The sequence below is a fragment of the Nuphar pumila genome, chromosome 2 (assembly GCF_984573655.1).
Source record: "Nuphar pumila chromosome 2, dmNupPumi1.hap1.1, whole genome shotgun sequence".
Taxonomy (NCBI): Eukaryota; Viridiplantae; Streptophyta; class Magnoliopsida; order Nymphaeales; family Nymphaeaceae; genus Nuphar; species Nuphar pumila.
The window spans coordinates 46,371,222-46,386,944 of NC_143250.1; the positions used below are offsets into that span (position 1 = coordinate 46,371,222).

The 15,723-nt window shown below is 36.7% G+C and overlaps 1 protein-coding gene across 2 annotated transcripts in view; it reads left to right on the top strand.

The window, feature by feature from the left end:
• The window catches only part of LOC149845409 (mediator of RNA polymerase II transcription subunit 13-like), a 154,299-nt gene that overhangs the window by 71,429 nt on the left and 67,147 nt on the right, over nucleotides 1-15,723 (top strand). The window lies entirely within an intron of this gene.

Sequence of the window (15,723 nt, forward strand, 5' to 3'; positions counted from 1 at the left end):
ATCATGAAATTTAATATTAGTCACTTTTATTTTAGTTTTTATTTGTGTTTCATTATGATTCACATTCAATTATTATATTTCCTTTTTTTTATTCCTCGCTTCCCGCTTTCTATATATTTTAAAATGCATCGCTTCTCGCTTCCGCTTCCCGTATCGTTTCCCGCTTCCGCTTCCTAGTCTGGTAACCTTGGGCAAGACCCTACCAGTCATGATCCTAATGTTTCTTTTGTAGTCATCATCATTAAACTTTTATAGTGAAAATCAACTCTAAATTGGGGTGTTATAAAATGGTATTATAGATCACTAATTACACCTAAATTAGGGTGTTACAAAATGATACTATAAAACATTAATTACAACCCATGTTGCAAGCATGCCACCTATAGGTGCTGTAGAAAAAGGGTTGTCCCTTGTAAGTGATATCACATCACATGCACAATTAACTCTAATAAATACAAATATTGCAATACAACTAAAGTTAGCATCTCTCCTCATATCTCAGATAGGTGCAGATGCGGATACGGGTGAGGGTGCAACACAGAAATTTCAAAAAACTTGGGTGCAAGGTTGCGGATATATATATATATATGTATGTACATGTGTGTTTATTTATTTATTTATGTATATAATATAGATAAAACTGGACTTGGTTATGGTTAACCCAATCCACTTTCGGACAAAAGTGGACCTCAGTGCGATTGTCTTTGTTAACGTATGTATCGATACACACACACACACACACACACACACATATATATATATATATATATATATATATATATATATATATATATATATATATATATTCCTTCAAATACACCATAATATCCGATAGGGGTATTTATTTTCTTATTTTCTTTTTTCATGAAAAGAAACACCAAGGGTTTTAGTCAAAGATGGGGAGATTAAGGAGAGATAGAAAGAGTATTTTGATAAGCTATTTAATGAAAGTCATGCTCAGGATCTTGGAGACTTCTCCATTCCTTTTCATGAGATGAATTGTGACTTCACGCCCAAGATTCAAAAGAAAGAAATTGCAGAGACTTTGAAGAAAATGAAATCAAGAAGGGCAGTTGGTGTAAAAGTATCTTCAACAAGATACTTTAGTTGATAACACAATAACCTTGAAAATAAATGTGTGAACATACACAATCAAGAACACTTGTGCACAACAAGCACAACACACCGAATCACAAATGTGCAATTGCACTCATAAGATTCATAAACAACTAAAGAGGTTGGGCTATAATCCCAAATCCCTTGAAGAAATCCAAGAGGAGCTGCCCATATATATAGGGGTTTGGAGGAGGCCTTGGGAGGGGCTCCACATAGTCGTTGGAGCCCCTCCAACGGTCACAAATGTGACCGTTGGAGGGGTCCAACGACTAGTGGGTTGGGCCCCTCCCAATGCATGTACAATGCATTAAATGCAAAAGCAAAAATAAATAAAGAAAAAGAAAAAAGAAAATACAAAAAAAACATATTCTCGAAAAAGAATATGTGTAAAATTCCTAAACTACCCTTACTATGACTATATATATTTTATATATATAATTGGTAAATACATATACATATATTATATATATGTATATGTATTACCTTATATATATAAAATATATATACGAAATTACAAGTTTGATTACATAATTTAACACCCCCCCTCAAACTTAGGGCAAGATGACCGATAGTTTGCCAAGAAGGAAGTTGAACCGCAGAGCGCACAAGGCTTTAGTAAAAAAATCTGCCAACTGATATTCGGACGTGACATAAGGAAGATCGATAACTCCTCGGAGATATGCTTCACGAACATAGTGACAGTCCATTTCCATGTGTTTAGTCCGCTCATGAAAGGTGTGGTTCTTTGCAATGTAGATTGCACTTTTGTTGTCGCAGCATAGCTTGATGGGTCCTTCAATTTTGATCCCCATGTCTTCTAGCAGTTGGTGAATCCAAACAATCTCCATGGTAGTAGTGGCCATGGCACGATATTCAGCTTCAGTTGAGGAGAGCGACACCTTTTGTTGCTTCTTGCATCTCCACGAAATTAGTGAGTCTCCTAAGAACACACAAAAACCAGTGGTGGAGTGACGGTTATTTGGGTCACCTCCCCAATCTGAGTCAGTATAAGCAATCAATTTTAAGTCAGAGGAAGAGGACAGAAAAACTCCCTTATTTAGAGTACCCTTGATGTATCTTACGACCCGTAAGATGACACTCATGTGAACGGATGTAGGCGCATGCTGAAACTGACTTGCAGTATGGACTGCATGGGATATATCTGGTCTGGTAATACTCAGATACATCAGAGATCCTATAAGCTGTCTGTTGGGTGTAGGATCCAACAGGGGAACTCCATCATCAATTTTCATCTTTGCTCCTACTACCGAAGGAGTTTCACACAGCTTCTCATCTGTAATACCTGACCTGTCAATGATCTCAGAAGCAAGCTTAGTTTGAGATAAGAAATATCCTCTAAGAGAGTATGTCACTTCAATTCCCAAAAAATAAGTTAAAAAACCCAAGTCAGACATTTCAAATTTATCTTTTAAGATAGATTTTATACTTTTAACCCCGTTATAATCACTCCCAGTGATGAGCATGTCATCAACATACAGAAGTAAAATTACAATCCCTGCATTGGATTTTCTAACAAATAGAGCAGTGTCAGTAAAACAAGAGGAAAAACCATTCTCAATCATAACAGAGTTAAATCTATCATACCAAGCCTTGGGAGCTTGTTTAAGGCCATAGAGTGCTTTCTGAAGACGAAGCACCTTTCCCTTAGGAGTCTCCATTCCAGGAGGAGCATCCATGTAGACTTCTTCGCTTAAATCGCCATTTAAAAAAGCATTTTTCACATCCATTTGATAGATGTTCCATTTGTTGATAGAGGCAACGGTTATAAGACATCGAACAATGACCATACGAGCTACAGGAGCAAAAGTTTCTTCATAGTCAATACCATATTCTTGACTATATCCTTTTGCAACCAAGCGAGCTTTATACCTTTCAAGGGATCCATCACTTTTAGTTTTTACTTTGAAAACCCATCTGCACCCTATTGTTTTCTTGCCTTTAGGAAGATTTTGGAATTCCCAGGTTTTGGCTCTTCTCAGAGCCTCAAGTTCATTGTCCATGGCATTAATCCATTCAGGGCATTTACGTGCTTCTTCAAAATTTCTAGGTTCTATATAAGAGTGGATGGCACTAAGGCAGGCTCTATATCTTGGTGAGAAAGTCATAGGAAATGAACCTAGAAGGAGGCCTTCTACTTCTCTCAGTTCGACGAAGGATCACTTCATTCTGAGAGGCACTGGGACTGACATCATTATATCTGTCAAGAGCACTCCTAAAGTTGTTTTGATCTCTATGAGAGTAGGTGATAGGGTCTCTAGGTAATTCAATAGGTTGATGTGACGAAGGAGACAATGAGATGTTTTCCTCGGTTTCAAGTTCATTTGGGTTACTTTGATCTGACTCATTATCACTAGTATCATCGTCCTTATTCAATAAATCAAATAAAAAAGAATAATCCATATTTTCATTATGGGGGTCACAACGTTCAAATCCACTAACATTTTCCAAAAAACTCACGTTTCTGGAAACATACAATTTATCACTTTTGATATCATAACAACGAAACCCCTTTTGGGTTTCAGAATAGCCAAGAAGGGCACAAGGAATGGCTTTTGGAGAAAGTTTGTCATTCTTATCAGTAAGAACAAAACACTTACACCCAAAGACCCTTAACCTGCTATAATCAGGTTCCTTATCATACAGTTTTTCAAAGGGAGAAATTTTGTTTAAATTTTTCGATGGAAGTCGGTTTATGAGATAGACAGAGGTAAGGGCTGCCTCAACCCAAAGATTTTTTGGAATGTTTTGAGAAATGAGCAAAGTCCTAGTTGTTTCAATGATGTGCCTGTGCTTTCGTTCGGCTAACCCATTTTGTTGAGGGGTTTTCGGACATGATTTTTGGTGAAGAATTCCAAAATTTTCAAGATAACTCTTAAATTCATTTGAGAGGTATTCTCCTCCAGAGTCAGACCTAAAGATTTTTAAACATCCATTGAATTGATTTGAAATCATCATGTGAAAATTTTTAAAGGTTGAAAAAACTTCATGTTTATGTTTAAGGAAATAGATCCAACAAAACCTAGTATAGTCATCCACAAAGATCACATAATATGAAAAACCTCCTTTTGACATTACCGGAGCCGGTCCCCATACATCGGAATGGACAATTTCAAATGGTTTTGTCGTAAACATGGATCTTTGAGGAAAAGGCAGACATTTCATTTTCCCAAGAATGCATTCATTACACAAAAAGTCACTTTTACAAAGATGTTTAACAAAAGGCAAATACGAGATTTTAACAATATTGGGATGACCCAATCTCTTATGCCATACATGAATGTCTTTGTTTTGGACGACGTTGCAAAATTGACTCTTGGGAACTTGAAGAAAATCTACGTAGTAGAGGTCTCCTCTTCTAGAGCCTTCCCCAATCAATCTCCCGGACTGGCGATCCTGTATCCAACATTTATTAGAAGAAAATTTTATATCGCAACCATGGTCCGAGAGTTGGGAAACGGAAAGAAGATTTAGGTTAAGGTTTGGGATAAAACGAATTTTTGGAACAAAGAAGTCTTGTTTTTCAAAATTACCTATTCCTTTAATCTCAAGAGATGTACCGTCCGCGGTTGATACAAAGGATGAAAAAGCATTTTTAGAAAAATTTGAAAGAGTGCAATAACTAGGGGTCATGTGAAAGGATGCCCCGGAATCTAAAAGCCAAGATGTCTTACCGGGGGAAGAGGATGACATAGCGGCTCCGGAAGTACCTCCCTTGAGAAGAGGTTGTAGGGCTTCCACGATTTGTTGAAGAGAAAGAGACTCACTTGATAAAGATGGTCGTTCTTCAACTTGAGATGCCATAGCCGTTGCAATCAATTTCTTCCATTTAGGACACAAGGGTTTGATATGTCCGGGTTCTTTACAATGATAGCAAGTTACTTTGCTATAGTCTCTTTTGCCATACCGATCATTTCCTCCTTGACCTTGATTCTTGAAATGAGGAGGTCTATAGGTCCTTATGTTATTTCCCGGTCTTGACACGGCATTAGCCATTTCACCATCTTCTTGAGTAGAGGAAGTAACAAGAATGCTAGGATTATTTTTGCCAATCCCCATACGAGTTTCTTCACCACTTAGCTTGGTGATAACATCTTCGAGTGAGGGGGATGTGAAGGCGGAGAGAAGAGAGGACCGAACTTGTTCAAATTCGGGTCTAAGGCCATTTAAAAAATTGAAGAACCGGTCTTCTTCAAGTTGTTTGTGCCTTAATTCGATTGCCTCACCACTCCATTTAGGTTCAAGGATTGCGAGCTCGTCCCAAATAGAGGATAATTCGGCAAAGTACTCCTGAATGGTCATGTCATTTTGTTGAAGAGTCAAAGCCCTCTTTTGGAGAAAGTACTTGTGGGATAGATCTCTTGAGGTGTACATTTTCTCAAGATATACCCAAGCTTCGGAAGCCCTTTTAAATTTGATGATGTTGGCATTTATCTTGGTCTCAACGGATGAGAAAATCCAAGATAAGATCTTGAAGTTCTTCATTTCTCAATCATCATGTTTCTTAGAATACTCTTCAAGGGCCTTTTGTCTTTCATCCCCTTCAAGGATCTTAATATCCCCTCCTTCAACAATGGTAATTTTGGGTTCCGGTTCCGGTATGGATCCATGAACGTAACCCAAAAGCCCCTTTCCTTTAATATGGGCTTCCATATTACCGGCCCAAACATGATAGTTTGAGCCATTAAGCTTAAACCCAAGAGAGAAATGGGAGTCTTTTTCGCCCATTAGAGAGGAAAGAATGCAAGAGATAGTATGTACCTTAATTACTTTTTGCGTCTTTCTTGACAAAAGAGGCTCCTAAAATATTGCTCGAAGAAGATGATCCTCTTTGATTTCAAAACACTTGAAGGCACGCTTCCCGAGGAATGCAAAAGAAGGCGAGTCGCAATTCTTCTTCTTCAACGAGGCTCTGATACCATGTAAAAGTATCTTCAACAAGATACTTTAGTTGATAACACAATAACCTTGAAAATAAATGTGTGAACATACACACTCAAGAACACTTGTGCACAACAAGCACAACACACCGAATCACAAATGTGCAATTGCACTCATAAGATTCATAAACAACTAAAGAGGTTGGGCTATAATCCCAAATGCCTTGAAGAAATACAAGAGGAGCTGCCCATATATATAGTGCTTTGGAGGAGGCCTTGGGAGGGGCTCCACATAGTCGTTGGAGCCCCTCCAACGGTCCAACGACTAGTGGGTTGGGCCCCTCCCAATGCATGTACAATGCATTAAATGCAAAAGCAAAAATAAATAAAGAAAAAAGAAAAAAAGAAAAAAAGAAAATACAAAAAACATATTCTCGAAAAAGAATATGTGTAAAATTCCTAAACTACCCTTACTATGACTATATATATTTTATATATATAATTGGTAAATACATATACATATATTATATATATGTATATGTATTACCTTATATATATAAAATATATATACGAAATTACAAGTTTGATTACATAATTTAACAGGCCCAGATGGTATACCTATCGAGGCTTGGAAATGCTTGGGAGAAAAAGGTTTAGAATGGTTGACAAATCTTTTTAACAAGATTTGGCGGACAAATAAGATGTCTAATGAGTGAAGGAAGAGTACTTTGGTGCCTCTATATAAGAATAAGGGTGATATACAAGATTGCACAAACTATTGTGGTGTAAAACTCGTGAGTCATACTATGAAACTTTGAGAGAGGGTGATTGAGTATAGGTTGAGGAAGGTTGTCATGATATCGGAGAATCAATTTGGTTTTATGCCTGAAAGATCAACTATGAAAGCTATACATCTTCTTACACAACTTATTGAGAGATTTAGAGAGAGGAACAAAGATATTCATATGGTTTTTATTGATTTGGAGAAGGCATACGATACAGTACCTAGGGATGTTCTTTGGTGGACAATGATGAAGAAGGGTGTTTCTCTCAAGTACATTAGTATAATTAAAGATATGTACGAAAGAGTAGTAACCAATGTCCGCACTTGTGGAGGGGTGACAACAAATTTTCCTATACGGTTGGGTTACATCAAAGATCCGCTTTAATCCCTTTCATATTTGCTATAATGATGGATGAGGTTACGAGATCAATTCAAGAAAATGTGCCGTGGTGCATGTTGTTTGCTGATGATATTGTTTTGATTGATGAGTCTAGAACTGGGGTTAATGCTAAGTTAGAATTATGGAGACAGACATTGGAAGCAAGAGGTTTCAAGTTGAGTAAGAGTAAGACAGAATACATGGAATGTCGATTTAGTAAGCAACGGAGTAGTAATGGGAGTGTAGTGAAGCTTGGTGAGCAAGAAATACCGGTGGATGATTGTTTCAAATATTTGGGATCTATCATTCAAAAATATGGAGAAATTGATGGAGATGTAAATCATAGGATAAAGGTTGAGTGGATGAAATGGAAAAGTGCAACTGGAGTGTTGTGCGATCGTAGAATGCCATTGCGGTTGAAGGGAAAGTTTTGTAGGACGACTATTAGGCCCGCTTTACTATATGGTACAGAATGTTGGGCTGCCAAGAGACATCATATTCAAAAAATGAGTAGCTGAGATGCATATGCTAAGATGGATGTGTGGAAATACAATAAAAGATAAGATTCGAAACGAGGAGATACGTAAGAAGGTAGGCGTTGCACCCATTGAAAATAAGATGAGAGAGAATCGTTTACTGTGGTTTGGACATATTCGGCGAAGACCTAATGATGCTCCAGTTAGAAGGATGGAGAAATGAAAAAATATATTAGTTAAAAGAGGTCGGGGTAGGCCTAGGAAGACATGGATGGAGATGATAGGAAAGGATATGAATGATTTGAACCTCACCGAGGACATGGCATTGGATAGAAATGATTGAAGGAGAAGGATTCATGTGGAAGACCCAGAATGATTTTCTTTTTTGGTTCATATTGCCGACCCCAATTGTTTTGGGATGAAGGCGTAGTTGTTGTTTGTTTTGTTATTTCTTTTTTTTTCTTTTCTTTTTTTTAAGCCACATAGGGGGGCCCACCATAGAGTCATTGGTGCCCCCAACGGTCACAAATGTGACCGTTGGAGGCTCCCAACCAGTCTATTGGGATTCCCTTGTGGTCCCTTGAGTGTATAAATAGGGGCACTCCCCCTTGTGCTTTGTAAGACCTTTTGAGCTCCTCTTTTAATAAAAAGAGTCTATCTTTTTTTTTATGTGCAGCCTTCTTGTAAAGCCTTTTCGTATTATCCCTTAGTGGATTTCCTCTTTGTGTGCCTTTGTGCCAAGTCCACTGTTGGACATTGTGAATGCATTTGCATTCTTGATTATTTCGCATACTTCATTTCATGGTATCAGAGCCATCCGATTCTTCCAAGGTGAAATCTTGTCTCTCTCCCCACTTCTTTTATATATCTTCTTGTTAAAGCAATTGAGACTAAGATCGACCTATCATTCAAGCTCGATGGAAAAAATTACATGATGTAGGCATCCACAATGGAAAATACTCTCAAAGGAAAGAAGCTTTGGGGTTATGTAACGAGGATCGTTCCGGAACCCCAACTTAAGCTCACAAAGATTGAAGGAGGTCAAGAAAAAGCTCTTGAGGGAGATGCTCGCCTCAACGCAATTAAAGACCATAAACGACAAATGGAGGATTGGGAAAGCAACCTTGCAAAAATCCTACCATGGTTTATGAACAATGTTGAACTCAAGGTATGTGCAAATATTGCAAAATTTTGCTGAGCCAATGAAGCTTGGTTTTTTACGAAGGGTATGTATACCCAAAAAGATCTTGCAAGAGTCTATTTTTTGCAAGAGAAAGTTAGAACTACGAAACAGGGGGATATGAGCATCCAAGATTACTATAGTGCTCTAAAACCTTTGTGGGATGATTTGGCTCTTTTAGAGCCTAAATGGGTGGCCATGGAGGATGTGGAGCTTAGACAAAAACAAATAGAATAAGATAGGTTGTTTCCATTTTTATTTGGGCTTCGTCCCGAATTTGAACAAGATCTTCACTCCTTCGTAGATCCACTCTTCCTCCATTAGAGGATGTCAATAAGAGACTCAACATGGCATGAGTAAAAGTGTGGATGAAGTTTTTGCCGTATCTAAACCTGGCAATCATGTTAAGACATACAAACCTCCTCATTTTAAAAAACAAGGGAATGGTGGAAGGAAGATGATTATATGTCATCATTGTTATGAGCCGGGACATATCAAACCCGCTTGCCCAAAATTGAATGAAACTTTCAAGCCTAAGATGACTTTCATTGAGGAATCCTCCACTAAAGAAGATGAAGACAAAAGCTGGGATCTCAAGGACACACTTGGACAAATATCCATGGCTCTCCAACAAATCTTAAAGGCTACTTCCTCCACTTCCATTGCTGCCATTGCCTCTTCGTCACCTCCCGGTACGTATTCTTGGATTTTAGATTCCGGAGCTTCTTTTCACATGACTCCCTATGAAAGTGTTTTAACCAATGTATGCACCAATTCAAAAATATCTTGTGTCTCTATGACCGATAGAACTTTTTTCAAAATAAATGGCATTGGAACTCTAGATCCTAAAAATTTTCAAAATTTCTTTGTTCCAAAAGTAAGAATAGTTCATAAACTAAACCTCAACCTTTTCTTCGTTTCTCAAATTGCCGCCCATGGATGTGAAATATCTTTCTCATCTTAAGGGTGCTTTGTGCAGGATCTCTAGTTCGGGAAGCGGATTGGGCAAGACCATAGAAAGTGAGATCTTTACTATATGGATCACTTGACGCTCCCTACAAACTCTTTTTGTACTTATGTCCAAGAACATGGCACAAAAGACTTGGACATCCAAGTTACTCTAAAATATATATTTTTCCTTTTGGAAACAAATTTTGTGAAGAAAAATATATCAATTGCAAAGATTGCATTTTTGGAAAAATGAAGTCTTCCATTTCTTACGAGAACCTTTATTTCAACAAGACCTTTTGAATTGGTGTATTCGGATGTGTGGGGACCATCTCCGGTTCTATCTAAAGGTGGTTATTCATACTATCTGACGTTTATTGATGATTATACTAGATATGTATGGATTTATTTTCTTAATCTTAAATTGGAAGTCTTTAACTTTTTAAAAGAATTTTGTGCAAAAATTCAAAATCAATTTCCAAGTCACATATCCATTCTTAGATCCGACTTTAGTGAAGAATACTTATCAAATGAATTTCAAACATATTTAAAACATGACATTTGTCATCAAAGATCATGTCCAAGAACTCTCCAATAAAATGGTTTAACGGAAAGGAAACATAGGCATATTTTAGAAACCACTAGATCATTACTTATTTCTAAAAATATTCCTAAAAATTTTTGGGCCGAAGTTGTGTTAACCTCCACTTAATCAATCGAATGCCGTCCTCAAAATTAAATAACGTCTCTCCTTATGAAATTTTTTTTACAATGACACCCGATTTTAATCGTCTTCGTATTTTTGGATGTAAATGTTTTGTTCTTTTACATAAAAGAGATAAATTATCACCAAAGGCAATTGAATGTGTATTTTTAGGATATAGTGAAAATCAAAAGGGCTATAGATGCTTTGACTATAAAAACAATAAGTTATGTCTCAAAAGATGTGACATTTTTAGAAGATAAGAACATATTTGAAATATTAGACAAACAAAATGAAATTGAATATATGTTTCTAAATGATCTTTTAGAAGACATAAAGAATGAGTCTTTAAGTTATCCAGAAATATTAGAAAATACACATAATTAGTGAAGATACACATAATATTGAAGTATCAACAACTCATGGTGACGATCTCCATGTTTACACCCGGCGCGAGCAAGAGAAACCTATTAGTGCTTTAGAAAAATTCTCGCGACTTAACGAACCTCTAGAAGAAACTTCCCTTAGGCGATCCTCTAGAGAATCAATTCCACCTAATAGGTTTGTCTCATATGAATCTTTCTCACCAAATTATAGAGCTTGTCTAATAGCCTTAGAGCCCTCTCATTATAATCAAGCAAGAAATATATCACATTGGATTGAAGCAATGAGGGTAAAACTAGATGCTTTAAAAAAGGCTAAAACTTTTCTAAATAGTTCAACTTCCTCCAAATAAAAAAGCTATTGGATGTCGTTGGGTTTACAAAGTTAAGACAAAAAATGATGGTTGCTTAGAACGCTATAAAGCATGATTAGTAGCTAGGGGATACACACAAGAATATGACATTGATTATGAGGAGACTTTTGCCCCAGTGACTCAAATGACTAGTGTCAGAACCCTAATTGCTGTAGCATCATCTAAGAAATGACCTATATTCTAATTAGATGTTAAAAATGCCTTTCTTAATGGGCAATTAAATAAAAAAGTATATATGGATCCTCCGTTGGGAATTACTGTTGAATAAGGTCAAACTCTTAAACTATTAAAAGCTTTATATGGTCTTAAACAAGCCCCTAAGGCTTGGTATGATAGATTTAGTGCTATCATGATTAAGTTGGGATTTCGTTCATGTTATACTAACACTGCTCTCTTTGTTAAAAGTGCAGGTAATAGTATTGTAATTCTCTTACTTTTTGTTGATGATATGATCATCACAGGCAATATTGAAATTGATATTATTAATGTTAAAAATATGTTAAAAGATAATTTTGATATGTTCGATTTAGGTTTTCTCAGATATTTTCTTGGCATTGAAGTTGCATACTCTCCTCGAGGGTATATATTATCACAGATGAAGCTTGCTGCAGATATGTGTTCCAAATCTGGAATTTTAGATGATAAAAAGGTGGAGACTCCAGAGGTTATCAATGCTAAACTACGGTGGGAGGATGAGGTTCTACTCGAAGATCCTACACCCTACAAAAAACTCATTGGATCTCTCACCTATCTGACTATCACCTGACCAAACATCGCTCACGTTGATCACTCTGCTAGCCAATTTCATCATACTCCTACAACTCTGTATATGAGTGCCGTTCTTTAGATCATTCGCTACATCAAAATACTCTAACTAAATGGCTATTTCTATCTTCACTATCTTCATTAAATTTGCTTGCTTATACTGATGCTGACTGGGGAGGAAACTCAAATGATAGAATCTCAACTACTGGTTTTTGTATCTTTTTAGGAGATTCTCTAATTGCTTGGAGATGCAAGAAACAACAGAAAGTCTCGTTATCTTCTACTGAGGTTGAGTACCAGGCTATGACAACTATTACAATGGAACTTGTGTGGCTTCGAAGTCTTCTTTAAGATATGGGAGTTGAAATTTTCGGCGCCTCGAAGCTTTGTTGTGACAACAAAAGTGCATCTATATTGTCAACAATCACACCTTCCATGAGCGGACCAAACATATAGAAATGGACTGTCACTATGTTCGTGATGAGTATTTCCGTGAGACAGTTACACTGCATATGTCACATCCGAATATCAGCTTGCAGACTTTTTTACTAAAGCGCTTCCTGCTCCCCGCTTATTGTTTCTCCTTGGCAAACTTTCAATCATCTCCCCGTAAAGTTTGAGGGGGGTGGTAACGTATATGTATATATATATATATATATATATTCCTTCAAATACATCATAATACTCGATAGGGGTATTATGGTCTTTTTATATAAATACCCGATAGGGGTATTTATTTTCTTCTTTTCTTTTTTCTGTATTTATTTCTTTTTTTTTAAAGCCACATAGGGCCCCCCAACATTGAGTCGTTGGGGCCCCCAACGGTCACAAATGTTACCGTTGGGGGCTCCCAACGACTCTATTGGGAGCCCCCTTGTGGTCCCTTGAGTGTATAAATAGGGGCACTCCCCCTTGTGCTTTGTAAGGCCTTTTGAGCTCAGGGTTAGCAGAAGCGCCTAGCTAAAAGGGGAAGCGCGAAACGTCGCGCTTCCGAAGCGTGGGGCGAAGCGTCCCCCTTTTTTGGGAAGCGCGCTTCCCTTTAATGGGGGACACACTTCCCTTTAATGGGAAGCGCGCTTCCCATCACGCTTCTCCCTTGCTTCCCCTCTTTTTTTCATTTTTTTTGTATTTTTTATTTTTATTTTTTTCGCTTCCCCCTCGCTTCCGAGACGCTTCCTAGGTCGCTTCCGAGACACTTCCCGAATCGGTCCTAAGTGGCCCCACGCTTCCCCGCTTCCTAAAATTTTGAAAGTGCCTCGCTTCCGGCTCCCGCTTCCCGTATCGCTTCCCGCTCCCGCTTCCTCAACTGGCAACCATGTTTGAGCTCCTCTTTTAATAAAAGGAGTCTATCTTTTTTTATGTGTAGTCTTCTTGTAAGGCCTTTTCGTATTATCCCTTAGTGGATTTCCTCTTTGTGTGCCATGTCCATTGTTGGACATTGTGAATGCATTTGCATTCTTGATTATTCCGCATACTTCATTTCAGTCTTCACTTGACACAAAGGAAGCCATGTCCATTTGCCCTTTTAGAAGTGTTTATGTTACATAGCTCTCCTTTAAGTTGTGGATCATATTCAAAGACGTGCAACTTTCCTTTAAGTAATGGTGCTAAGCACTAGACAATCCTCTTGTAAATATGGCAACTACTTGGTCTTTAGCATGATAATGACAATTGATGTAGAAATGCTTAGACTTCTCCAACTGATACAGGGTTACAGAACTTACAGGACAATTTTATTGCAATTGTTTTTCAACATGTTAAAACTACAGTAGTTTTTACTTGTAATGAATTGGGACCATTTCTATTAGTGGCCATTGTTCAAAGCACCCTTGACATAACGTGTTATACTGTTCTCTTTAGTGTTTCTGTATGGCCATGGGAGAATGCATGAGTTTGGCATTTTCTATGTGAGGTAGTAAAGTATTGTGTGGCACACCCTGTACTCATGTATCTCCTTTTCTCTTAGGTGATTATTTTGTTTGGGTCTTCTGTTTCACCTTTCCATTTACTGGTTCTGTAGATCTTCATACAATTCTCCTTCATCACATGAGAGTCTCTTAGTCTTACTGTTTTGTTTTAATTTGGTTTAGAATTATGGCTATGAGATTTCTGTAGCCATATCATATGCATATTTCTTTTGTAATAGTTCAATATAACCTATAGCCTATGTCATAGATGCGGGTGCGACCATGCGTCACTTTAAAAAACTTGGGTGCGGGGGTGCATGCGGGTATATATATATATTAACTGTAACACTAATGAAATAAAAAACAATTATCATAATATCATTAAATCAATTCACCATGCATGCAATAAATCCAATTAACAGTCTACAATTCTATTCTTCATCATAAAAACTAACACCACAATTAAATCAACTTAAATATATTATGGAAACAATCAAACAAGTAAAGCAACAAAGAAGTAAATTATATAATATACTAATAAAAGAAGCAAACAATGCATAATTACATACTAAAAGTATAACCTGCATATTATATATGATGATAAAGTAATGAATCCTATTAATTTTCTGCATCATCATCAAATGCATCATGAGAAGGAAGATTAGACTTAGATAAGTCCATGTCTGTAATGTTGAATTCATGCTCTCCCTGTAAGTCATACTCTTTTGGGTTTACATCCCAAAATTTGAACGATCCTTGTTTGCATTACAAACTCAATTTGAAAATGTTAAATACAAGTATATTTAAATGAACAAACTAAGAAATAGTCAAATAACTAAGAGAGCAATTAGTACCTGTATTCATCATTGGTTCGCGAAAGTAGTCGAAGATTAGAATGAACATATACTAAATCTTCTACATGCTTGCTGCTGAGTTTGTTTATCTTCATATTGTGGATTTGAGAATATGTGCTCCAATTTCTTTCACAACAGGATGAACTAGCAGACTTTGATAGCAATCTCATTGCAAAACGTTGAAGAAGAGATGTTTCTGATCCATATGTTAACTACCATGTGATAAGATTTATATTCTCCTCCTCTCTCGCTATTAATGCCTGTCCATATGATCTCGAAGATGAAAAATTTTCAAACTTTTGTGTGACTTGATTTAAAGTATGTGATTCTCGATAAAGTCTTGCCATACCCATATTTCTATGCCTTGATAGCTCTGGGTCTAAATTTGAAAGGACACAACCAACACCACCTTCTTTCCACTTCTTTGAATAATATTTGAGATTGAGAAAATGTTCCATGTAATGCAACAGAGTGTTGCTCTTATACCATCTTCTAACTAAAATTGAATAAATATGATTAAAAAATTCTGAATCATATAATGCAATTTTTTTTCCTTATGCTTAAAAACTACAACTTTTATTTTTTCAATATATTATCCCATATTTCATAAACTTTGTAAAGCACGAGTTCATCCTTATCAACTTCTCTTAACATTTCTCAAATAGGTATTGTAAACTGAAGGAAGTATACAACTCTATCTCAAAACTCATCATCAATAATGGATTTCTTAATTTCTTGAGCCTTGACAACATCATCAACACGATAGAATGTCCAGTTCTCATCAGTCATCACGTTAACCAAAACATTCTTCGCTTAATCCTTTTCACCATCACAATGATAGACACAAAACATGTTTCGGCAACCTTAACAATTTTAGATCAAAATGCCTATTAAATATAGCATTAGCATGATGGTAGTTGACAACAAAATTCTTAATATTTTGACATTTTTTTATA